General features: G+C 45.5%; 1 protein-coding gene and 1 long non-coding RNA gene across 14 annotated transcripts in view; one reads left to right on the top strand and one right to left on the bottom strand.

The window, feature by feature from the left end:
- Positions 1 to 26,836, bottom strand: part of LOC119173336 (uncharacterized) — a 763,312-nt gene that overhangs the window by 190,530 nt on the left and 545,946 nt on the right. The window lies entirely within an intron of this gene.
- LOC142817989 (uncharacterized) lies at positions 21,869 to 25,305 on the top strand. The gene is made up of 3 exons (XR_012895462.1): positions 21,869 to 22,370; positions 23,341 to 23,673; positions 25,011 to 25,305. It is a non-coding gene; the product is annotated as an uncharacterized LOC142817989 (long non-coding RNA).

Here is a 26,836-nt window from a genome sequence, read left to right on the forward strand (position 1 = left end):
GAACGTGATGTATTGCCTAATATGGCCTTGCAAGCCAGAGCAGCGCCCGTGAAGCTCTTCACGAAAGATGTCGCAAATAAGCGACCGTAAGTCGAGAGATGCAGGCAAACGAATATCGGTGGCTTTGTAGCAGTGGCGAAGAGACTGAAGCTCGCCAAGTCGCTGGCAGATGGATATAAGGTCCTGAGTGGTGGCAGGATTTTGCGTGGCGAGGGCGTGCTGGCGACGGGATTGATGCCTTTATTAATGTGGCGTATTTGGTCTTTCAGAGACATGATGGAGTTAACACACTTGCACAGTGGAAGGACATCCTAAATATACCAGTTGTAGGAATCACCCAGCAGCTGCGTGCGTTCAGCGAACTTGTTCTTTGCTGCCTCAGCGCGAACTTTAGGGGCATCAAAAAATCGCACGAAGTTGCTGCGCGAAAGTGTACTGGTTGGGAAGATCCCGGTGGTCGTTTCAGAACCGAGTTTTGGCGACATCCGACAAGTAAAATGGGACGCTGCGCAACTTCTGTGGATTGTCTCACCTGTTCAAATTGCTGATGAGGTCGTAGTTCTTGACCCAGTCTTCTACATTATCATCTCAAAAACCGGAAAACACAGGCGGATCACGCAGCCGAATGTTGTTGGGCAGAGCAAGCGGTGGTGGCTGCATTTGGACGATGACGTTGGATGGGTCAGGATCTCCTTGGGCAGCTATGGCAAGGGGTTGTTCGCGATGACCCGAGTGGAGCTCCAACGAGAACGGCCGAAACGACTTGGGGAAACGAAACGCACCGTCCACCCCACCACTTGTATATATATATATATATATATATATATATATATATATATATATATATATATATATATATATATATATATATATATATATATATATATATATATATATATATATATATATATATATATATATATATATATATATAAGACACCAGAAGAAGCGAACGAGCAAACGAAAAACGATGCTTTATTGCCAACGTTACGGCCGGGGACCGGCCTTCGTCAGGGCATACGTGCATATTACTATAACACGCACTTCTTAACGACATAGCATGGGGGCCCCCAATTGTGAATAGCCCCGCCACGGTGGTCTAGTGGCTAAGGTACTCGGCTGCTGACCCGCAGGTCGCGGGTTCGACTCCCGGCTGCGGCGGCTGCATTTCCGATGGAGGCGGAAATGTTGTAGGCCCGTGTGCTCAGATTTGGGCGCACGTTAAAGAACCCCAGGTGGTCAAAATTTCCGGAGCCCTCCACTACGGCGTCTCTCATAATCATATAGTGGTTTTGGGACGTTAAACCCCACAAATCAATCAATCAAATCAATTGTGAATAATCACTCTTAGCAATATTGACATACATGTTAACAAAAAGATATTCAGACATGCGCAGCATTTTGTTGATAGCGGAGCAGCAGTGCGCTATACTGCATATGGTAGGGCAAGGTGACTTGAAAACATAGATACAAATAATAAGATGGACACTTGTGATATCGCAACATTTGTGAATGAACAAAAAAAGGCAATGCCATGGTAAGTTACGCTCGTTGTCAATGAAATATACATGAGCATAATATCACCATTGGTGTCACAAATGTGGTAATACAGTGTGCATGCGTTATGGTCAACTAACTAATGTGTCACCAATGACACCGCAACGTAATCACGGCAGTGAACAAACGTGTATGTGGACTACGGCGGTTGATTTATCTGTTTTGCCGGTAAAAACGTAAGCCTCCCTGAGTTCTCGTTTATTCCAGACGCTATGGCGTTAAATTTATGAATAAGAAAAGATTCGCAGACCTCCCTTTCGTAGTGCGATTTAAAACCAGATTCGAGTATTGTGGCAGTTATGTTGTTGAAAGAGTGGCCTGGGGTAGCGAAGTGTTTGGACAGGGGAAGGCTAGGCAGGCACCTGATGTGTGACCTGTGACTATGGAAGCGAAACCGGAAAGCTGTCTCCGTTTGACCAATATATTGGAGGTCACACAATGAGCATTGGAGCAAGTATATTGCATTGCTCTTGTCGCAGTCGAAATTGCCTTTTATCCAGAGAGTGAAGTTTGACGCAGAGCTCTTAACAATACGCGACGTGGTCATGTGGGGGCACACCTTGCAGCGTGCCTTGTTGCATGGGTGACACCCCACATGGCCTGGCGTTGATAGTTTGGATGACGTAAGTATGTCTCGCAAGTTTGTCGATCGGCGGTAAACTGCTCGTGGAGGCTCCGGGAAGATGTATTTGAGACGATTGCTCTACATTAGTATGTTGTAGCGCCTTTTGAGAATCGCGTTAGCATTCGGAATTGACGGAGAATGTGTCAGAATTAAATTGATGTGCTTCCGGTGCGCAGGTTCTTTATTTGATTTTAGAAGCGCTCTTCGGTCCATTGCATCGGCGCGCATGATCGCGTTATCGATAATCTGAGGTGGGTACTGTTGTACAGTTAGGGCATCACGAAAGCTTATCACAGTTTTCAACAAAGTCTGAATTTTCAGAGCACAGCCTTTTGAAACGAAGTGCTTGACTGTAGGGTATACTCGTACAAACTATCAGCTAGACCTAACGTAGTAAACGTTTCAAACGTGGTTTTATCTGACTCAAAAATGAGTGTGCTTGCTCGGGGCTTAAATTTATGTCCAGCTCCTGGCGGCTACAATGAATTTAACTTGATAAAAGACTTATATGTATTCGCGCGCAGTATGAGGCTAAGCGAATTCTTCCATAAACGTTCATTATTCAAGAGTAACATGTCTTCGCATCAACACTGGACGCCGCCAACACAACGTGATAAATTCCTCGATATGTACACTTCTGCAGTTCAGCGTGACATTCTGCAGGCTTATGGAAACCGAATTTCATTCAAAGCAAACCTCACATTCAAAGAACGGAATGCAGTTAAATGTTTACAAGAACGCACAGATATTGTAATAAAACCCGCTGATAAAGGAGGCGCAATCGTGATAATGAACACAACGGACTACGTTTGTGAAGAACAGAGACAGCTAGATAATGACACGTTTTACAAGCGACTCAGTGAAAACCCCATCGAAGAATTTAAGGACATCGTTACTGATACAATCAAGCATTTATTACTGAATGACAAACTTCCCAATAAAGCAAAGTACTCATTAGTCCCACTGAGCCCTGTTGCAGGAAGGTCTTACCTATTGCCTGAAATACATAAGCCCAATAACCCCGGTCGTCCTATAGTGTCAGGCATTGACACTGTCACCGAACTACTTTCAAGCTATGTCGATGGCCTGATTAGTATACTACCTCCAACTTTTCCATCCTATCTGAAGGACACTTTTCATTTCCTCGCTGACATCATCCACCTGAATATACCTGCTGACTCATTTCTGGTAACATTAGATGTTGCGTCACTTTATACTAATATTCCCCACAAAGACGGCATTCGTGCAGTAGTGGATGCTTATAACGACTCATCATGTGACAAATCTGTTGAGAGCTGTACATTAGCCACATAATTAAAACTCATCCTGGAGCTTAACAATTTTCAGTTCGACGGTGTTCACTACGTACAAGTTAGTGGCACTTCAATGGGCACCACAATTGGTCAAAATTACGCGAATATATTCATTGGCCAATTGGAAAATCATTTTCTTTCAACGTGCAGACTACAGCCATACTACTACAAATGTTTTATAGACGACATTTTTTTATTTTGCATCACGGCGAAGCGGAACTAATGGCTTTCATTGCAGATTTTAACAAGGTTCATTCATTTATTTCATTGTAACAATCCTACTCGAAGGCATCCATCTGTTGCCTGGATGTAACAGAATTCCTTTGCGGCGAAAAATTATCTACTAAAGTATACAAAAAACCCACCGATGCTCCCCGATACCTTCATTTCAAAAGCAGCCATGTAAAACATTGTAAGACGAGTATACCCTACAGTCAAGCAGTTCGTTTCAAAAGGCTGTGCTCTTAAAATTCAGACTTTGTTGAAAACTGTGATAAGCTTCGTGATGCCCTAACTGTACAACAGTACCCGCCTCAGATTATCGACAACGCGATCATGCGCGCCGATGCAATGGACCGAAGAGCGCTTCTAAAATCAAATAAAGAACCTGCGCACCGGAAGCACATCAATTTAATTCTGACACATTCTCCGTCAATTCCAAATGCTAACGCGATTCTCAAAAACCACTACAACATACTAATGCGGAGCAATCGTCTTAAAGACGTTTTCCCGGAGCCTCCACGAGCAGTTTGCCACCGATCGACAAACTTACGAGACATACTTACGTCATCTAAACTATCAACGCCAGGCCATGTGGGGTGTCACCCATGCAACAAGGCACGCTGCAAGGTGTGCCCCCAAATGACCACGTCGCGTATTGTTAAGAGCTCTGCGTCAAACTTCACTCTCTGGATAAAAGGCAATTTCGACTGCGACCCGAGCAATGCAATCTACTTGCTCCAATGCTCATTGTGTGACCTCCAATATATTGGTCAAACGGAGACAGCTTTCCGGTTGCGCTTCAATAATCACAGGTCACACATCAGGTGCCTGCCTAGCCTTCCCCTGTCCAAACACCTCACTACCCCAGGCCACTCTTTCAACAACATAACTGCCACAATACTCGAATCTGGTTTTAAATAGCACTATGAAAGGGAAGTCAGCGAATCTTTTATTATTCATAAATTTAACGCCATAGCGTCTGGAATAAACGAGAACCCAGGAAGGCTTACGTTTTTACCGGCAAAACAGATAAATCAACCGCCGTAGCCCACATACACGTTTGTTCACTGCCGTGATTACGTTGCGGTGTCATTGGTGACACATTAGTTAGTTGACCAGAACGCATGCACACTGTGTTACCACATTTGTGACATCGATGGTGATATTATGCTCATGTATATTTCATTGACAATGAACTTAACTTATGACATTGCGTTTTTTTGTTCATTCACAAATGTTGCGATATCACAAGTGTCCATATTATTTTTGTATCTATGTTTTCAAGTCACCTTGCCCTACCATATGCTGTATAGCGCACTGCTGCTCCGCTATCAAAAAATACTGCGCACGTCTGAATATCTTTTTGTTAACATGTATGTCAATATTGCTAAGAGTGTTTATTCACAATTGGGGGCCCTCATGCTATGTCTTTAAGAAGTGGGTGTTAGTGTAATATGCACGCATGCCCTGACGAAGGCCGGTCTCCGGCCGTAACGTTGGCATTAAAGCATCATTTTTCGTTTGCTCGTTCGCTTCTTCTGGTGACTTATAACGTGACCGGAATCCAGGAAGACTTTCAAGTAATATATATATATATATATATATATATATATATATATATATATATATATATATATTGTAATGAATTAATGAATTTAAATAACGGACGCTCTGCTGGCAATGAAGAAGACGACGATGATCGGTGGCTGCAGTGGTAGCTCGCGCACGCCGTTCACCATTAGACAGACCTGCCTGTTAAAGCTCATTTTGCCAAGCTGCGTCTGAACGTTTCTCGACGTACAACACCTCTATTTTGAGTGGTTGAGGTGCCGGGGTTCCCATCAACCTGGAACTTCGCAATCGGACGCTACCCTCACCGTTCACCATGACTGCTCCTGGCCCTTCTCAAGCTGCCTTACCAACGACAGTCTACTGTACTGGCGTGCCTCGGCAACGCGACCCACCAATTTTTCGCGGCAACGACGAACAAGACGTCGAGGACAGGCTCGTCGAGTACGAAATCGTAAGCGCTTCCAACAAGTGGAACGCCTGCGACCAGCTCACAAACGTGCGCTTTTACCTCGATGATGTGGCCAGCCTCTGGTTCAAGAACCACGAAGGCGAAATCACAACATGGTCCGCCTTCAAGACCACCATCGCCGCGGTCTTCGGTCGTCCCGCCATGCGCCGGCTTCGCGTGGAACAGCGTCTCCGTAGTCGAATCCAGCGCAGGGACGAGACCTTTACAAGTTACATTGAAGATGTCTTGTCTCTTTGCAAGCGCGTCGATGAATCTCTAACCGAACGCGACAAAATCAAGCACATCATCAAAGGAGTTGACGACGATACCTTCCAGATGCTCGTCGCTAGGAATCCACAGACCATCACTGATGTTGTCCAGCTCTGTCAGGAGTATGACGAGTTGCGTAAGCAGCGTGTCTCGACGCGCAGGGCCGCTGAAGATACGGCTGAAGCTTCCGCCCTCGTGCACGATGTCGCTGCTGATCACACCGCCTTACTGCCCCACATCAAACAGTTCATTCGTGAAGAAGTTGCGCGTCAGCTTTCTCTTGTGGCCGAAGCATCCGCGCCAGTGACATCGTTAGACCCACGTCTACGCCAGGTCATTGAGACACAGGTCACGCAGGCACTGCCTCCATCGCCATCTGTCCCTACGCCGCTGACCTACGCTGCCGTCGTTGCTAGACCCCCAGCCCCACCTGTCTCTGGCGCATACAGGGGCACCGGGTCCTCCTATCCTACGACGCTGCCTACATACACGGCACCCCATCCCGTTTCGCCCCCTGCACCTTCTGTCGTTAACCCATGGCGCACCTTGGATAATCGGCCCATATGTTTCGCATGTGGTTTCGTGGGACATATAGCACGCTACTGTCGCCGTCGTAACTTCCAGCCTCCAGACCACGGGAATTCTGCAAATTACCAGGCTGCCCAGAATCCCCGGCGACCATCTTCTCCTATCACCGACTCATTGTCCCCACGACGCCCGGTCGATTCTCGCCGGTCATTACCGCCCCGTCGCCGATCTGTCTCCCCGATGCTTCGGCGCACGAGCCCCGCTCGAGAGGAAAACTGACAGCCGCAGTTCCGGAGGCAAGAACTGCGTCGTCGTCGAACTTTCTAAGACCTCCTCTTTGTCCGACCAACGAAATTGATGTGCTAGTAGAAGGTGTTGCTGTACGTGCACTTGTCGACACAGGCGCCGTCGTTTCTGTAATTAGTGAAAAACAGTGTCGCGATTTGAGCAAAGTTACAACGCCGCTTACGAATCTTGCTCTGCGTACAGCCACCTCCCATTTCATCGCGCCGACAGCTCAGTGCACAGCACGCGTTCTTATTCAAGATGTTTGGTACGCCGTCAACTTTTTTGTTCTCCCACGTTCATCTTACGACGTCATACTAGGATGGGATTTCCTTTCTACCCATCAGGCCCTCGTCGACTGCGCTCGTGCTGAACTCACGTTGACGAATCCGTGTCTTGATATCGACCACCACAGTCCTTCCAAAGTGTTTGCCGCAGCTGACGTCCGCATCGCGCCGTTGTCCGCCGTCCTAGTGCCTGTGTTTTCTCCTGCTGCCACTAACTCGACGCTCCTGTTCCAGCCAACTATAGCTAGTGTGCAACACCGAACCATTGTCCTCCCGTTTGCCGTCATCAACTTTTCCAATGGTTCGGCGGTACTTTATGCGTGCAACGTTTCTGCATGTCCGTACATCCTGCTACGCGGTGAGTGTCTGGGAAGCCTCGAGACCTTAAATTGTATTTTCGAAGACCCGATCTATCCAGACAAGCCATTTTTACCGACTTGTGCCATTACACCCGCAACGAACGCTAATGAACCTATAGATGTATTCCGCAAGTCCATTGATTGTAACCTCACCCCTGGGCAGCAGGAACAGCTGATCAAGCTCCTACAGCGTTTTCGAGCCTCGTTTGACGACAATCAGTCTTCCTTAGGTCGAGCGTCATCTGTTGTTCACCGTATAGATACCGGTCAAGAGACGCCAATACGGCAGCGTCCATATCGTGTGTCGACTACCGAACGCCGTGCCATCAATGAACAGGTTGACGACATGCTGACACGTGGCATAATCGAACCGTCAAGCAGTCCCTGGGCCTCTCCAGTTGTGTTGGTGAAGAAGAAGGACGGATCCATCAGGTTTTGCGTGGACTACCGGCGTCTCAACCGAATCACGCGCAAGGATGTCTATCCGCTGCCACGCATTGACGATGCCTTGGACTGCCTACAGGGAGGCGAATTTTTCTCTTCTTTAGATCTGCGCTCTGGATACTGGCAGGTACCCATGGCAGAGGCCGATCGTGAAAAAACTGCTTTCATCACGCCCGACGGGCTTTACGAATTCACAGTCATGCCCTTCGGCCTCTGCAACGCACCAGCTACTTTCGAGCGGATGATGGACTCTATCCTTCGAGGCCTCAAATGGAACGTTTGCCTTTGTTATTTAGATGACATTGTCGTCTTTTCAACCGACTTCGCAACCCATTTAACCCGCCTCGAGAAAGTACTCGCGTGCATTTCTGCCGCGGGGCTGCAACTGAATCTGAAGAAGTGCCATTTCGCTGCTCGAAAGCTTACGATCCTTGGCCACGTGGTTTCAAAAGACGGCATTTTTCCTGACCCTGCCAAACTTACAGCCGTTTCAGCGTTTCCCAAACCGCCCACCATGAAAGAGCTCCGAAGCTTCATAGGCCTTTGCTCTTACCTCCGGCGCTTCGTCCGCAATTTCGCGACGATCATCGCTCCTTTGGCCAAGCTCCTCGCCGGCTCTAGAGACCTTTCCGCCTGGTCTGCCACCTGTGACGATTCTTTCAATGAACTGCGCCGCCTCCTCACGTCGCCGCCTATTCTGCGACACTACGACCCATCGGCACCCACAGAGATCCACACCGACGCTAGTGGTGTCGGGCTAGGCGCTATTCTTGCACAGAAGAAAGACGGCTTCCAAGAGTACGTGGTTGCCTACGCAAGCCGAACTCTTAGCAAAGCCGAAACCAACTATTCAGTCACTGAAAAGGAATGTCTCGCCATTATTTGGGCGATAGAGAAATTTTGACCTTACGTGTACGGGCGCCCTTTTGACGTCGTGACTGACCACCGCGCCCTCTGCTGGTTATTGTCACTGAAGGATCCAAGCGGTCGCCTCGCCCGATGGGCATTACGCCTCCAAGAATATAATATTCGCGTGGTCTATCGCTCCGGCCGGAAACATTCGGACGCAGACGCCCTATCCCGTTCGCCGCTACCCCCTGACCCGGACTGCTGCGAAAGTCTAACCTGTGATGCCACTGCCGTCACCATCGCCGAGATGCCATCTGAGCAACGCGAGGACCCTTGGGTTGCTTCGATTCTAGACATCCTGGCTGGGCACACTGCTTCCCCCCCTTCTCGCACATTGCGTCGGCAAGTCGAGCACTTCGCCACTCGCGACGACGTGCTGTACCGACGCAACTACGCACCCGGTGGACGTCAGTGGCTACTTGTGATTCCACGTCATCTGCGATCCGAAATTTGTTCCACGTTTCATGACGACCCCCAATGTGGCCACGCAGGTTTCTTGAACACTTATTCTCGCATACGTCTCCGATATTACTGGCGTGGCATGTATCGTTTTATACGACAATACGTTTGGGCCTGCTCGACGTGCCAGAGACGAAAAACTTCCCCTTGTCACGCCAGCGGTACCTTGCTACCCTTACCATGCCCGTCCCGACCATTCGACCGCGTCGGCATCGATATCTACGGTCCCCTTCCCAACACCGCTGACGGTGACCGCTGGATCATAGTTGCCGTCGACCATCTCACACGGTATGCCGAAACTTCATCCCTTCCCTCGTCTACAGCAAAGGACGTTGCGACTTTCGTTCTTCACAACATCGTATTACGGCATGGAGCACCTCGGGAGTTACTGAGTGATCGTGGTCGCGTATTCTTGTCAGACGTCATCACAGCATTGCTGCGTGAGTGCCACGTCGTTCACCGCACTACAAGCGCCTATCGTCCCCAGACCAATGGAATGACAGAGCGCTTCAACCGCACCCTTGGTGACATGCTGTCTATGTATATCTCGTCAGACCACTCCAATTGGGACCGAGTGCTCCCGTTTATCACGTTCGCTTATAATACCGCCATTCAAAGCACCACTGGGTTCTGTCCTTTTTTCCTCCTTTACGGACGCGAACCTTCTTGCACTATGGACACCATCCTTTCGTACAAACCTGACTCCTCAGAGTCCACGACTTTGTCTCAAGCCGCTACATACGCTGAAGAATGCCGCCAACTTGCAAGATCATTCACAACTCAAGACCAAGGACGCCAAAACACCACCATGACGCATCAAATAACACTACTTCCTACGATCCAGGTTCACTCGTCTGGCTGCATGTCCCTTCGGCTACACCTGGCCTTTCTACCAAGTTGGTCCCCAAGTATCACGGCCCATATCGTGTGCTACAAAAAACGTCACCGGTGAATTACCTCATCGAGCCACTGGAACCATCTTCTGACCAACGTCGTCGTGGCCAGGAAATTGTCCACGTCTCGAGACTTAAACCCTGCTACGACCCTCCCGTTTTTACTTGTCCATAGGTCGCCAGGATGGCTCCTTATTTCGCGGGGAGTAATTGTAATGAATTAATGAACCTAAATAACGGACGCTCTGCTGGCAATGAAGAAGACGACGATGATCGGTGGCTGCAGTGGTAGCTCGCGCACGCCGTTCGCCATTAGCCAGACCTGCCTGTTAAAGCTCATTTTGCCAAGCTGCGTCTGAACGTTTCTCGACGTACAACACCTCTATTTTAAAATATATATATATATATATATATATATATATATATATATATATATATATATATATATATATATATATATATATATATATATATAGATATATATATATATATATGATTCAAAAAAGAAATTCTGTGGGTCCGGTGCAAATTTAGTTAAGAATAAAGGAGCACACTTACGACGAAAATTTGATAATTGTTTAGTCTACGTTTCGGGCGTGGCACGGCCTTCGTCAGAGTAAGTAGGTATGATACAATGCAGCCGCTTTTATAGGCTAACGTGATGAACTCTCGGTATAGCAGCTAAGACAATCAAAGTAAAAAAATGGTAATCTGTCAGAACCTTGTGTTGACATGACTGATATGTGACGGGTGCATGAATATACAAGTCTCAAACTTCCTTGCGCATCGACACGCGGGGCACAGTATGGTTGGCAGGACATGCAAAAGAGCTCTGAAGTAAAGAAACCACGATTGACTGATATACATTTTAATATACACTAAAATATTTTACTAATCTAAGAAGTCGTGTTGTTATAGTGCGAAGCAGGTGAGCTTTCCTACGTTTTCATTGATACCTGAGCGAATGGCGTTAAATTTATGGATCAAGAAGGATTCCCTCACTTCCCTATCGTGATTTGTCTTGAAACCTGACTGAATAATAGTGGCCCTAATTTTGTCGAAACCATGGCCAGGCATACTGACGTGCTTCGACAGCGGTAGATTAGGGAGGCTTACGGCATGTGCACGGTGATTATTAAAACGAATTCTGAAACTTTTCTCTGTTTGACCTATGTACTGAGCTCCGCATGTTGAACACTCGAGAAGATAGATGACGATGATACTATCACACGTGTAGTTCCCATTTATCTTTAAAGAAAAACTGGACGATGTACTTAAAACTGTTCTAGATGTCGTCATGTGCGCGCACACTTTGCAACGTGGTTTGTTGCAGGGACGACAGCCTTCATGATGTGACCACGTGGTTTTAGATGAGGTTAGTAAATCACGAAGGTTCCGCGACCGCCGGTAGACCACGCGTGGTTGTTCTGTAAAGATTCCTTTGATCCGCTCGCTCTGTATTAAAATGTTGAAATGTTTCTTTCAAATATGGTTCACATTTGGAGCTGAGGCCGCATGTGTCAAAATCAGATTAGTCCGCAAACAGTCTTTAGGTCTTTTGTTAGTACTCAGCAGGTCTGAACGGTCAAGCTCTTCTGCGCGTTTGATGGCGTCTGTGATTATGCTGGCCGAATAGCTCTGTTTTTCGAGAGCGCTCCGAAGTTGTTCGCAGTGGCGGGAAAATTTGCTGCTATCAGAGCATATTCTTTTAAAACGGACTGCTTGGCTGTAGGGAATACTAGTTTTGTTGTGTTTCACGTGACTAATGCTAAAGTGAAGATATTGCTGCCTGTCCGTGGGTTTTCTGTAAAGATTAGTTACCAGCTTCCCGTTACGTAGAGTGACCTTGACATCAAGGAAGTTTATGTTCACAGGTGAATATGAGTGCGAAAAAGAAATCGCCGGATGAGCGTTGTTAAGATCTGCTATAAAAGAAAAAAGTTGCGATTCACTATGGTGCCAGATTAAGAAAATGTCGTCAATGAACCGCTTATAGTAAAATGTCTTATATTCACAATTTGCAAAAAATTTGTTTTCAAGGAGTCCCATAAATATGTTTGCGTAGTTTGGTCCGATTCTTGTGCCCATAGATGTACCGCAAACTTGAACATAATGTGTCCCATCAAATTCGAAATTGTTAAGTTCAAGAATGAGCTTAAGCAACGTAGCTAACGTAGATGCAGAAACTGGTTTGTTGGCGTCGCAATTGTTGTACGCGCAGATAACTGCTTCGATGCCATCTGAGTGAGGGATATTAGTATATAGTGACGTGACATCTAACGTAACGAGAAACGAATTTTGAGGAACCTGTAGGTCAACAATGTCTGATAGAAAATGATTGGTATCTTTAATGTAAGAAGGAAAGCTGGACGGAATGGTGTTGATGAGGCTGTCCACATAACGGGAAAGGTTCTCAGTCACTGTTCCAATAGCAGAAATTATCGGTCTACCGGGATTATCTCTCTTAATACATTTTGGAAGAAGGTAAAACATTCCAGCATCTGGGGTCAACGGTACTAGGGATTTCAGAGTGCCATCGCTCATTTCTTTATTATTAAAGAGCGCAGTCAAAGTATCACGAACAATATCTTTGAACTCGTTTGTTGGGTCATGATCTTGCCGCTTGTAATATGATGCATCACTGAGCTGCCTATGGCCTTCGCTGATATATTTGCTTCGGTCCATTACAACAATGGCGCCTCCTTTATCTGCAGGTTTTATAATGATGTCATTACGACTAGCGAGGGATTCAATTGCTTGTTGCTCTTTGTCAGTAAGGTTGCGGTGCAATGGTGTACGTTCTTTATATGCCTGCATGACATCGCGTTGTACAGCTCTGATATAAAGGTCCAGACATCTGTCTCTTTGGGAGGGGGGTGTCCAATGCTTGTAAGATGGCAATGATGAGCTATCGGTATTGTGGGCCGAGGACCGATCATTTACCTTCTTTCCAAATTTCCTTCTTTACCTTCTTCCCAAAATTCATAAGAGAGATAATCCTGGTAGACCGATAATTTCTGGTATTGGAATAGTGACTGAGAACCTTTCCCGTTATGTAGACAGCCTCATCAACACCATTCCGTCCAGCTTTTCTTCTTACATTAAAGATACCAATCACTTTCTATCAGACATTGTTGACCTACAGGTTCCTCAAAATTCGTTTCTCGTTACGTTAGATGTCACGTCACTATATACTAATATCCCTCACTCAGATGGCATCGAAGCAGTTATCTGCGCGTACAACGATTGCGACGCCAACAAACCAGTTTCTGCATCTACGTTAGCTACGTTGCTTAAGCTCATTCTTGAACTTAACAATTTCGAATTTGATGGGACACATTATGTTCAAGTTAGCGGTACATCTATGGGCACAAGAATCGGACCAAACTACGCAAACATATTTATGGGACTCCTTGAAAACAAATTTCTTGCAAATTGTGAATATAAGCCATTTTACTATAAGTGGTTCATTGACGACGTTTTCTTAATCTGGAACCATAGTGAATCGCAACTTCTTTCTTTCATAGCAGATCTTAACAACGCTCATCCGGCGATTTCTTTTTCGCACTCATATTCACCTGTGAACATGAACTTCCTTGATGTCATGGTCACTCTACGTAACGGGAAGCTGATAACTAATCTTTACAGAAAACCCACGGATAGGCAGCAATATCTTTACTTAAGCAGAAGTCACGTGAAGCACAACAAAACTAGTATTCCCTACAGCCAAGCAGTCCGGTTTAAAAGAATATGCTCTGATAGCAGCGAATTTTCCCGCCACTGCGAACAACTTCGGAGCGCGCTCGAAAAACAGAGTTATCCGGCCAGCATAATCACAGGCGCCATCAAACGTGCAGAAGAGCTTGACCGTTCAGACCTGCTGAGTACTAACAAAAGACCTAAAGACTGTTCGCGGACTAATCTAATTTTGACACATGTGGCCTCAGCTCCAAATGTGAACCATATCTTAAAGAAACATTTCAACATTTTAATACAGAGTGAGCGGCTCAAAGGAATCTTTACAGAACAACCACGCGTGGTCTAACGGCGGTCGCGGAACCTTCGTGATTTACTAACCTCATCTAAAACCACGTGTTCACATCATGAAGGCTGTCGTCCCTGCAACAAACCACGTTGCAAAGTGTGCGCGCACATGACGACATCTAAAACAGTTTTAAGTACATCGTCCAGTTTTTCTTTAAAGATAAATAGGAACTACACGTGTGATAGTATCAACGTCATCTATCTTCTCGAGTGTTCAACATGCGGAGCTCAGTACATAGGTCAAACAGAGAAAAGTTTCAGAATTCGTTTTAATAATCACCGTGCACATGCCGTAAGCCTCCCTAATCTACCGCTGTCGAAGCACGTCAGTATGCCTGGCCATGGTTTCGACAAAATTAGGGCCACTATTATTCAGTCAGGTTTCAAGACAAATCACGATAGGGAAGTGAGGGAATCCTTCTTGATCCATAAATTTAACGCCATTCGCTCAGGTATCAATGAAAACGTAGGAAAGCTCACCTGCCTCGCACTATAACAACACGACTTATTAGATTAGTAAAATATTTTAGTGTATATTAAAATGTATATCAGTCAACCGTGGTTTCTTTACTTCAGAGCTCTTTTGCATGTCCTGCCAACCATACTGTGCCCCGCGTGTCGATGCACAAGGAAGTTTGAGACTTGTATATGCATGCACCCGTCACATGTCAGTCATGTCAACACAAGGTTCTGACGGATTACCATTTTTTTACTTTGATTGTCCTAGCTGCTATACCGAGAGTTCATCACGTGAGCCTATAAAAGCGGCTGCATTGTATCATACCTACTTACTCTGACGAAGGCCGTGCCACGGCCAAAACGTTAGTAAATACGATCCTTTTCTTATGTGCTATCTGCAAGTTCATTCCATATAGAAAATACCGGGACCTGTCGTGCCTTCCCTTCAAGTTCTTCTTCAACCATGGGTCCTGGGACATCACTGAAGAAAAGGATGATTTCAAAATACCCTGTACACACTCCTACCACAGCAGTTGTGGGAGACTCACAAACAAAGTATATACATCAATACTTCGACCCCCTCTGCAATGGCGCACCAGCCTTCATTTCGCAGTGTGGTGCTACAATCGGTGATGTGCGTGACTTACTGGATCTAGTGCCCCGCTCAGCATCCTGTCTTATTCTTCATGTTGGGACGGTCGATGTGGCTTCGAGTTCGGGACACGAGGCGTTTGCAAAATACCGCGATCTACTTGAAAGCATTGCAAAAGACCGTCCAGAAATTCGGCGAATTTACGCCACGCTGATACTGCCTAGAAGTGGAAACCGTCGACAAAGGAACTGTAACCTGACATTCGTCCGACGCTGCAACAGAGAAGCATCAGTGTTCAACAACATGCTTCGGAATTTTTGCCGCTATTCCCGGCTAACTTGCTACCTCGATCATGAAATCGAATGGTTACCACCCACACGCGTCCTCGCAGCAGACGGCCTTCATATGAGCTTCGAGGGTGTGTCGTTGCTTGCAAGCCACATCGGCCACCTGTGCTTCAGGAGACCGGTGGATGCGACATCAGCTGCCTGGTGCGATTCATCAACGAATGACGACTCTCCGCATCAAGTGGATCGAGCTGGGCGACCTTCAGCACCCAGTCATCCTACAACACAGCCAAACTCAAGAAACAACACCGCGCCGACAGCAACCTCCACCCTGACGAGCAAGCCTTCCGTAGCAGAGAACGTCACGTCGAAAGCATCGCGCGCCCACATGAACAAGTCGCAATCTACACAGCCTACGTCTTGCCTACCACCACCTGCGGTCGTTGCATCACTTTCGCCGTCTCAACCACGCTACGGACTCCGGAACAGGGGCACAACCACGAGAGGAACGAACTGACTAACACAACGCCAGCTGGGTGAGAGTACTTTATCTGTTGGCTCAATGAACTTTTTAAGCACCAGGAAGGTTATAGAAAAACGTACTCGTGTTGAATCGCACATTTCTATGCTTAGAATGTATGTCACGGCAACAAGTGCTCCTAAAGGTTTACAACTAAAACTGCAGCCGGCCACATCAGAGATGTCAAAGAAAAACCTGTCAAGGTGGCACAACACCTTAAATCGGGCGTCTGTTGAACTAACCAGCATACTTATTAGCCATTATGAATCATCAGAAAAAGGTCTTCGGAATCAAGAAAAACAGCTTGTGCAATCCTCTCAGTTTACGACTGAAGAATTAAAAACTCTCGAATTATATCAGTCACAAAATTAGCCGAGCTGGATGCTAAAAAGTCAAAGAAGGTCGCGCGTGACAACTTAGGAAAAAAGGAATGCTCCCGACGAGGAAACATTCTAACTACAGCTGAAATGCGCCATCCCGAGCTGGAAAGTAAATCTTCTGGACAAGATAACATTGTAAATTTGTCATGTTACGATCTATCAATTGAGGAACGTAGTGTGTTATCTCGAGGACTTAATTTTTGCCCTGCAACAGGAGGCTAAAGTGAATTTCAGTTGGTGAAGGATCTTCACAATTTCGAACGTAACATGCGCCTCCGTGAGTACTTTTATAATCGGTCCTCGGCCCACAATACCGATAGCTCATCGTTGCCATCTTACAAGCATTGGACACCCCCCTCCCAAAGAGACAGATGTCTGGACCTTTATATCAGAGCCGTACAACGCGATATCATGCAGGCATATAAAGAACGTACACCATTGCACCGCAACCTTACTGACAGAGAGCAACAAGCAATTGAATCCCTCGCTAGTCGTAATGACATAATTATAAAACCTGCAGATAAAGGAGGCGCCATTGTTGTAATGGACAGAAGCAAATATATCAGCGAAGGCCATAGGCAGCTCAGTGATGCATCATATTACAAGTGGCAAGATCATGACCCAACAAACGAGTTCAAAGATATTGTTCGTGATACTTTGACTGCGCTCTTTAATAATAAAGAAATGAGCTATGGCACTGAGAAATCCCTAATACCGTTGAGCCCAGTAGCTGGCAGGTTTTACCTTCTTCCCAAAATTCATGAGAGAGATAATCCCGGTAGACCGATAATTTCTGGTATCGGAACAGTGACTGAGAACCTTTCCCGTTATGTAGACAGCCTCATCAACACCATTCCGTCCAGCTTTTCTTCTTACATTAAAGATACCAATCACTTTCTATCAGACATTGTTGACCTACAGGTTCCTCAAAATTCGTTTCTCGTTACGTTAGATGTCACGTCACTCAGATGGCATCGAAGCAGTTATCTGCGCGTACAACGATTGCGACGCCAACAAACCAGTTTCTGCATCTACGTTAGCTACGTTGCTTAAGCTCATTCTTGAACTTAACAATTTCGAATTTGATGGGACACATTGTGTTCAAGTTAGCGGTACATCTATGGGCACAAGAATGGACCAATATACGCAAACATACTTATGGGACTCCTTGAAAACAAATTTCTTGCAAATTGTGAATATAAGCCATTTTACTACAAGCGGTTCATTGACGACATTTTCTTAATCTGGCACCATAGTGAATCGCAACTTCTTTCTTTCATAGCAGATCTAAACAACGCTCATCCGGCGATTAATTTTTCGCACTCATATTCACCTGTGAACATAAACTTCCTTGATGTCATGGTCACTCTACGTAACGGGAAGCTGATAACTAATCTTTACAGAAAACCCACGGTTAGGCAGCAATATCTTCACTTTAGCAGTAGTCACGTGAAACACAACAAAACTAGTATTCCCTACAGCCAAGCATTCCGTTTTAAAAGAATATGCTCTGATAGCAGCGAATTTTCCCGCCACTGCGAACAACTTCGGAGCGCGCTCGAAAAACAGAGCTATCCGGCCAGCATAATCACAGACGCCATCAAACGTGCAGAAGAGCTTGACCGTTCAGACCTGCTGAGTACTAACAAAAGACCTAAAGACTGTTCGCGGACTAATCTAATTTTGACACATGCGGCCTCAGCTCCAAATGTGAACCATATCCTAAAGAAACATTTCAATATTTTAATACAGAGCGAGCGGCTCAAAGGAATCTTTACAGAACAACCACGCGTGGTCTACCGGCGGTCGCGGAACCTTCGTGATTTACTAACCTCATCTAAAACCACGTGTTCACATCATGAAGGCTGTCGTCCCTGCAAGAAACCACGTTGCAAAGTGTGCGCGCACATGACGACATCTAAAACAGTTTTAAGTACATCGTCCAGTTTTTCTTTAAAGATAAATGGGAACTACACGTGTGATAGTATCAACGTCACCTATCTTCTCGAGTGTTCAACATGCGGAGCTCAGTACATAGGTCAAACAGAGACAAGTTTCAGAATTCGTTTTAATAATCACCGTGCACATGCCGTAAGCCTCCCTAATCTACCACTGTCGTAGCACGTCAGTATGCCTGGCCATGGTTTCGACAAAATTAGGGCCACTATTATTCAGTCCGGTTTCAAGACAAATCACGATAGGGAAGTGAGGGAATCCTTCTTGATCCATAAATTTAACACCATTCGCTCAGGTATCAATGAAAACGTAGGAAAGCTCACCTGCCTCGCACTATAACAACACGACTTCTCAGATTAGTAAAATATTTTAGTGTATATTAAAATGTATATTAGTCAACCGTGGTTTCTTTCTTCAGAGCTCTTTTGCATGTCCTGCCAACCATACTGTGCCCCGCGTGTCGATGCGCAAGGAAGTTTGAGACTTGTATATTCATGCACCCGTCACATGTCAGTCATGTGAACACAAGGTTCTGACAGATTACCATTTTTTTACTTTGATTGTCCTAGCTGCTATACCGAGAGTTCATCACGTGAGCCTATAAAAGCGGCTGCATTGTATCATACCTACTTACTCTGACGAAGGCCGTGCCACGGCCGAAACGTTAGTAAATACGATCCTTTTCTTATGTGCTATCTGCAAGTTCATTCCATAAATATATATATATATATATATATATATATATATATATATATATATATATATATATATATATATATATATATATATATATATATATATATATCTGTGTGTGACGCTATGATGAATCGGAGACGTGGCGTGGCTCATACTCCATGTTTATTCTACTCTGCCTCTACGAACCATCGATTCATACGTCACACGTAGAAATCTAGAAAATTTCGCCAAAAAACTGAACCTAAACTCGCCTTTCCCAAGTGCAATGAAATCGGCATTTTCAACGTGTTCACTGCACCACAACACTTCAGATTTTCCCCCTCCCCCGAAAGAATGCATGAATTACGAACAAGGAAAAGTAAACAAGGAGAGGTTGGAAAGTCACAAATGTCAAAATCCACAATTTGTTCTATGCTCCAGAGGAGTTCCGTGCACTTTCAAAGACTTCAGGAGGGAGTACAGCAGTCCGGTTAACACAGGCGTTCGGGTGGGCGAGGCTGACTGTGGCGTTCTGGAAAAAATAACCACGTCTTGCACAACTTCACTGACCATGACACGGCTTCGGCAGCTGCGAAGAACGAACGAGGTTGGACGTCCTTGTAGCCTTTGAAGGTCAGACGTTGTATGCGCCGAATTTTCTGTCCTGGGTGCTGTATTTGGTGTCGTGGCTGAGATATAACGAGTGCTTGCAGCCTGCATGTGCGAGAACCGAAGCTGATGGTATGATGCCTTTGTTCCTTCATTGTGCACGTGGTAGCTGCACGTCTCTTTCGTAGCTTTCTGTAGTCTTCTCTCAGTTTGTTGAAACGTAAAGATGGCGTTGAGAACTGGTGCAGGAAACTTTGTCGACGTTGCTTTCTGCGAAGATGGCTTAGGCATCGACTTCGTCTTTGCTTCTTTAATTGATGTTGTCTCTGATGATCTTTCAGCCACAAGTGTACTCGTGAAGAGGATTCACTTGATCGTTGTTCTTGTTCGAGTAGCCGTTGCAGTTCTTGGAATTCGTGGAGTTGCCTTTGTTGAAATTGCTCGTCTTCTTGTGAAAGTTCATCAGATGGGCCTCTTTCAGGAACATGAGTCTGCTTTTCTTTAGATGGTGATGTGATCAGTAGATTTTCGGTAGTCGACACTGTACTGCTATGCTTGTCCTGCGATGAAAGCAGCGTGAAAGGCTGATGAGAACGCTCCCAAGATGGTTGTGAGTCATCCTTGATTCTAAATTCTTCTGTCAGTTGACAATGCTTTGGCGTTAATGGATTCGATATTCCTGCAGTGCTTTGACTCACATGTGTGTTGTCACTTGACGATGAGAGCACAACAGACATGACTTCAGGTGGTTCTAATGGCGTATGTTTTTCTTTTCGCAGCGTAGTTAGGCTGACAGTGTTTGTCGAACGACCATGGTTGGGAACGTCAGGGTGGGGGCTGGTATTGCGAGGATTCACCAGCTCGTCACACGTAAATTTCGTCACACGCTCGAAACCATTTGGGCCTTGTGTTTGACACGATGCATCAAGGCATTTGGGTGGTTCTGTAAAATCTGAAGTGTTGTGGTGCAGTGAACACGTTGAAAATGCCGATTTCATTGCACTTGGGAAAGGCGAGTTTAGGTTCAGTTTTTTGGCGAAATTTTCTAGATTTCTTTCGCTATACGGACGCTTTACCTTGTCTGTTGTGACGTGCGCGTTACCAGTCGGTGTTCGAATGCGTGACGTTTTTTCGGAAGAGTCATATGATGGTACAATGGTGGTATATTTTCTCTGAGATCTCGTTTGGAAAATAGGCTTACTGCGGGAAGACTTCGCGTAACTGTGATGGGTCAGTTGAAAAGCCTTCCGCTGATGAGGTATGAACATGTCTTCATCGTATTTTTTGAAATGGGTAATCATCTCTTCCCTGATCTTTTGCCATGATTCGTCGTTTTCGAATATGTGTGTCAGGTAAAACTTGAATGCCTCACCGGAGATGTAGTCAGTGAAGTTGATGATCATCTCCCGTTCCGACCAGGATGCAGCGGCGGCGTGGACCTCGAATAGGTTGAACCAGTCCTGTACGGGTCCGTCGTCCGCTGATCCGGTGTACACTCTAAGCCAAAAATGGCCAAAATGGGAGCAACGGCTGTTTTTACTCCTTCAGACCGACTGTTACTCTCCGAAAAGACCAAGCGGAACAAGATGGCCGACTTGTTCGAGAATGGGGGAGCAACTGTATTCATCTTAAGTTTGTAAGGGAGCAACGGAAGGAGGAACCGCTGTAAATGCTCTCGTCACGCAATGGTTACTCCCCGGCAGGACACCGCACACAAATATGCATGCCGCCCACATTGATATTCATGGGCCAGATTATTGTATGTTCTGTGTGCCAAGCTTCACCAAACCAAAACAGTGATTTATTTTAGCATCCGTAGATAATAAGATAGCAGCGCTGGCTGAACACAGAAGGCCTGAGAATACAGTACGGCAAATACCTAACACACGCAGCAGCAGAATGGAGAGTTGGCACGTCAAAGCGGACCGAACGCCGAAACACGTGCAAAACAACAATAAAAAAAGCCTAGACACGCCGTTCGTCCGCGAAGTAAGGGCGTCAAAGTCGATCAAGCACCAAAACACGTGCATAAGGAGCCCCCCGCCCAGATATATCGGAGAAGAAAAAAAAAGCGGACCCAGACGCGCTTCTCATCAGCCATACACTTAGTAGCACGCTTCACCGTGTAGTTTGAGGGCAGAATGACAAATCTGCGCCATCTGCGCCCGCACGAAAAGTGTGGCGCTAGCGTAGCAAACGATGTAAGTTACAAAGTAATTTTTATTCAGTGTTTATGTTGACTAGCTATAAATAAAAATTACACTCAACTTTTTATATTTATTTATGAGTTTTAGTGTACCTCAGTTTTTTTTATAATTGTATTAGGAAAACACACTGAAATTATTGCGCTGACGCCTGAGCTGCCACTGCTCGACGTTTTTTTTTTCTCGGCGCAACTAGGTTCGCGTTCGCACTACTTACTCATTTTCATATGGTCTGTGGTTGGCGAGCACATGGACGTGCGGACTTCTGAGCTATGTTTTGATCGTGTGTGTGTGTCGCAGATTCGCGTTTCTACTTATTCGTGATGAAGGTTAGTGTATATTTATCTTTATGGAGCGCAAAGTAGTTGTGGATTTTGCTGCTGGGTGGAACAAACACATCGTAAACACGTCTTCAGCCATCTGCAAGCCTGTTCGCTCATCGGACAAAGGACTGTGCATGCATCAGCGTGCAGGTGAGTGGCATTTCCAGCAACATTTAATGCTCTTACAATACATTGTTGAGTGGTTGCGCTATTGAAAGAGAAATGATTTGCTCATATTCACCGTATCCATTGCTAGCCGTATCGGACTAAATTACCTCTATTACCGCCTGCATACCCTCTTGCTTCCCCTGTCACCACTGCAGTGCCAGTGTACTTTTGCAGTTAAAAGTTCATTTCCGCAACACTACCTCGCTTGAAAAAAAACATTGGGGCGGGGTTGTAGCTGCATTCATACTGGCACTTTTCTACCATTGGCTTTATGTAATGTTAACGGCTGAGTGTTAAGGCCTTGGGCCGCATTTTTTAGAGATGTAAAGTGTATGTAAATCAGTAAGTGAACAAATCATTGTCGCATCACTTCACTGGCATAGCCAGGCGGTTGCGCACAGAATTTTTTTAGGCCGGGCGTAGGGAGCCCAAATTGACGACCACATTCGCTTGCCCGGCCTATTCAGATAAGCCGACCCACCCCCCCTTTCCCGCACGCCTAAAAAAAAAAAATCTGCCCACATCACTGCGTCACTTGCTTCACCTCTGCGCTGAACGTACTATTTTATAAGCGCACCATCAAGCGAGCAGTTTACATATGGACAGAACAATTGGAGGAGGAATGACCCAAATCTTTCAGATTTCTTTAGTGATACAAAACCTTAGCAAAACTGAATATTGTAAAAGACAATCTCAAATGCTGTATGTTCCCGTTAGCGCTGTCATTATTCTGCATCATGAAATCTTTATGCGCTGTGAAAACTTGGCATGCCGTTGAAGTCACATATCGACGTTAATACCAATCGACGAAAATTTCGACAACCTCAATAACGCCGTTTGGGATTTGCCGCATGCACATAATTAGGCTGATTCCCACTTAGCTGTTCTTAACCTGACTTCACTGCTACCAAATGAAACAATATTTGATGCATGTATTTTACTTTTTTTTCAGGGATATGACACAAATTTGGTTATACTGCAGATAAAGATGTTCCCAACGATGCTAAAGTACAGAAAGCAAGTGAATTTTGGTAAGTGCAGACTTTTTGTACTACGTATATGAAAGCATCGCTTTTTAGGGGCAAACTGTGCATGTGTTGGCCAGAGAATAGTTCATTATGCCACATGGTTACACTGGCACTGACAATTCGACATGGCTCCGCTGGCCCGTGTGTGTGCTCACACTGTTACCGTTAAAATAAAATGTTTATGTTTTCATTGCAGGGATTGCTGTTTGTACTAAAAAGCCAACTGCCAAGATTTGTTTATGCTGGTACTCCTAAAAGTATGCTCTCCCTATTTACATGGATTTTGGCTTGCACAAAGCATAACACTTGGGCCTAGATTCACAAAGCTGTCCATGCGCAGGCCTTCATACCAGCGTTTCTTGACTTGCCTTTACCCTGTTTTCTGCAGATGTTTCGTGGGTTTAAAAGTGCCACAGCATGTTGACCTCCCACACTCTGAAATATTCGCGTTGAAAGTTCCGCAAGAGTGGGCTTAACTTTCTTGTGCACCTCTTTGCTAGTCCAAGATACTGAAGTGTTATGCTCTTACTAGAGGTGGCAGTGTTTCTAATGTTTGTATTTCCATCACATTGACCAAGTATGCGATCTTGGCTTGACTGGTAGCACATCCTCAACAAATGTCTTTGTGGCACATGTAGAAGGCAGTACAAAATAAATAGGCAGACATTCACACCGGGAGCTAACTTCTAATAATGCTTTTTTTTTGGAAACCATGGTGTGCTTATTCCAATTTGTCTAACAAGCAGTAACCTGTTTGGCTGTGAACCAACAAGACGTTGAACTAATGAAAGCTTCACATCTTGTTGCTCTCAAATATATATGTATTGGCAAGCTATCTGTGACACTGTCAAACAAAGAATCAGAATATCTGTGCATGCCTTAAGATATATTGCTTCGTTTACATATCTCGTGGCTGTGACTCGTCAACCGAGTGAACGAATGCACCCTAGTTTTCTAAATTTAAAGCATTTTTTGAAGGTAGGACGGTCTACATTTATTTGTCTATAGTTTTGTCCAGCCGTTTGCGTCAGGTACAAAGAAATATACTGAAGATTATCATGTAGCCTCTGCAAATGGTTGCTTTCAAGCAGGCTTTGCATGCTTGGCTTGTGCCTACAGGTATTGCACAATTCAAGACGCAGCAGCGTATGATAGAACAGTAGAATCGAGAGCAACTATGTGCACGAGCTAAATAAGTATTTTAACATGAGCGGACAGTACGTGTTATTTGCCACACACATGACCTCATTTAGAATGCCCATTGGTGAATGGGCTCATAGAAATGTCACTCAGCTGTGTATAGGAAACAAGTTAACTGTACCTAAGGGTATCTTTAACTGCTACAAATATGCCTTGTTGAGGTGCTGCACATTTTCTTCCAGAATATTGCTGTCTGAGACATCATGTGAAGAGCGTCTACCACATCAGCATTTATATGGCTTGCCAAGTAACGTTTGGCCGAACCTTCCTTTTTTTCACATTTCGTTTTGCAGTAGACATCCTAGAATGTAAGCGCTGCTGCAGTGTGTGTGACTCAATGTTATGAATTGATTCTGGCATATTTAACCTCACACTTCTATTTTTTTTCTTGCAGCAATGAGATGCTTCACATATGCCTGCGGTGACGTTCTGCTGCACTAGCCTGATGGAAACACCAGCTGCGAAACTTGAGTTCTTCAGAATTGGAGAAGTTGCCCTTCTCTCACCAATGATGACACAGACTGCCCTATGCTAGAAATTCAAGATTGTTTTTCCACGGATGACGCAGAAAACCTTTGATGTATTATGGTGTTTGTTTAGTGCTGGCTGTGGTGTGGCGAAGTCTACTTTTACGTGTGGTCACACGTCGCCTCATAAAAAGAACAATAAAGCATTTATTTTCCTTTCAATATTGTCCACTTTTTGTGTTAGAAGCACCCAAGCAGTGCTCTTCCAAGGAGCTCTCGCCATGTGTTAAGCGTGTGACAAGCATACTCGAGATAAATACTCATTTCCCCAAGGAGTAACTGGAAGCATGTGCAGTTGGTTTTCAGAGAGTAACTGCGAACACGTGGGAGGAACGGTAAAGAGTAACTGTTGCTCTTAGAAGAGCAACTGGTGGGAGTAATGGTTGGTCGGCAGGGAGCAACTGGTGGGAGTAACTGTTGGTCTGCAGGGAGGAACTGGAGGGAGTAACTGTTCATCCCCCGAAGGAGGAACTGAACGGAGAGCAACGGTTCCTCCCTCTGCAGTTACTCCTTTTAGGAGAGTAATGGGAGTGGCAATGCAATTGCTCCCTGAAAGGAGCAACCCCTATACCCCTGTTGCTCCGTTTTGGCTTAGAGTGTACTTGGTGATGTCGAGCTCAGTCGATGGTTCTGTCATGGTGCCGGTAACTGTATGCGCCTGAGATCACCTCTTCTGTGGTCGATATTCAGTTGAGGCGTACTGCAGGTGGCTTCGTGAATGATGTGAGGTTGATGAGTGGTGGCCAGGTCTTCATCCTGTCGGCTTATGTGACGCTATGATGAATCGGAGACGTGGCGTGGCTCATACTCCATGTTTATTCTACTCTGCCTCTACGAACCATCGATTCATACGTCACACACACACACACACACACATATATATATATATATATATATATATATATATATATATATATATATATATATATATATATATATATATATATATATATATAACAAGGAGCTGAGCGACACACAGAGCCATCCAGGGCACCAGAGTGACGATGTCGCCACTACCACCAGCGAGGCCAGCGAGCCAGTGAGTCCCACCAGTGAGTCAAAGATCGGCGGCAACGGCTTGCACGGCAAACTCCACTGCCAAACCCACTCAACAACAGGGAGCCGAGGGACACAAACAGCCATCCAAGGTCCCAGCAGTGACGACGTCGCCACTCCCACCAGCGAGGCCTTACAACACCAGGCGGACGAATGCGGCGAAGACCAATGCGGCGGCTTCCAAATGACACGGAGAAACAAAAGGTACGGGCAGTCTTAAACACGCATGGTCCCCGTCATTTCTATCGATTAGGAAAATCATTGAAAAGCGGGTGCAATACGAAAAACACGCGGAACAACTAACCAAATATCTATCTCACGAAATTGCACCTAAGGGCCTCCGCCTAGCCTGCAACCCCTCAATGTCTACACTAAGTGAAGCAGAAAGGGCGAAGTGGGAAAAAATATTACTTGAAGCGTCCTTGCAACTGACTCGGGTCATTGCGGACCATAGTGAGCGTAAGGCCGCCGAATACAGTGTCACGGAGGCCACGCAGAAATTGGTATCTAATCTCGGAGAGCATGAGGCAAGAGAACTGGAAAATATGAACTAAAGAAGAGAGGCGAAATTTCAGTAGTAAAAGATAGAAAGTTCACGCGCGACTACAGTAGCTCCACTGCTGTGCAACAGGAAAAT

The sequence above is a fragment of the Rhipicephalus microplus genome, chromosome 5 (genome assembly GCF_043290135.1).
Source record: "Rhipicephalus microplus isolate Deutch F79 chromosome 5, USDA_Rmic, whole genome shotgun sequence".
Classification (NCBI taxonomy): Eukaryota; Metazoa; Arthropoda; class Arachnida; order Ixodida; family Ixodidae; genus Rhipicephalus; species Rhipicephalus microplus.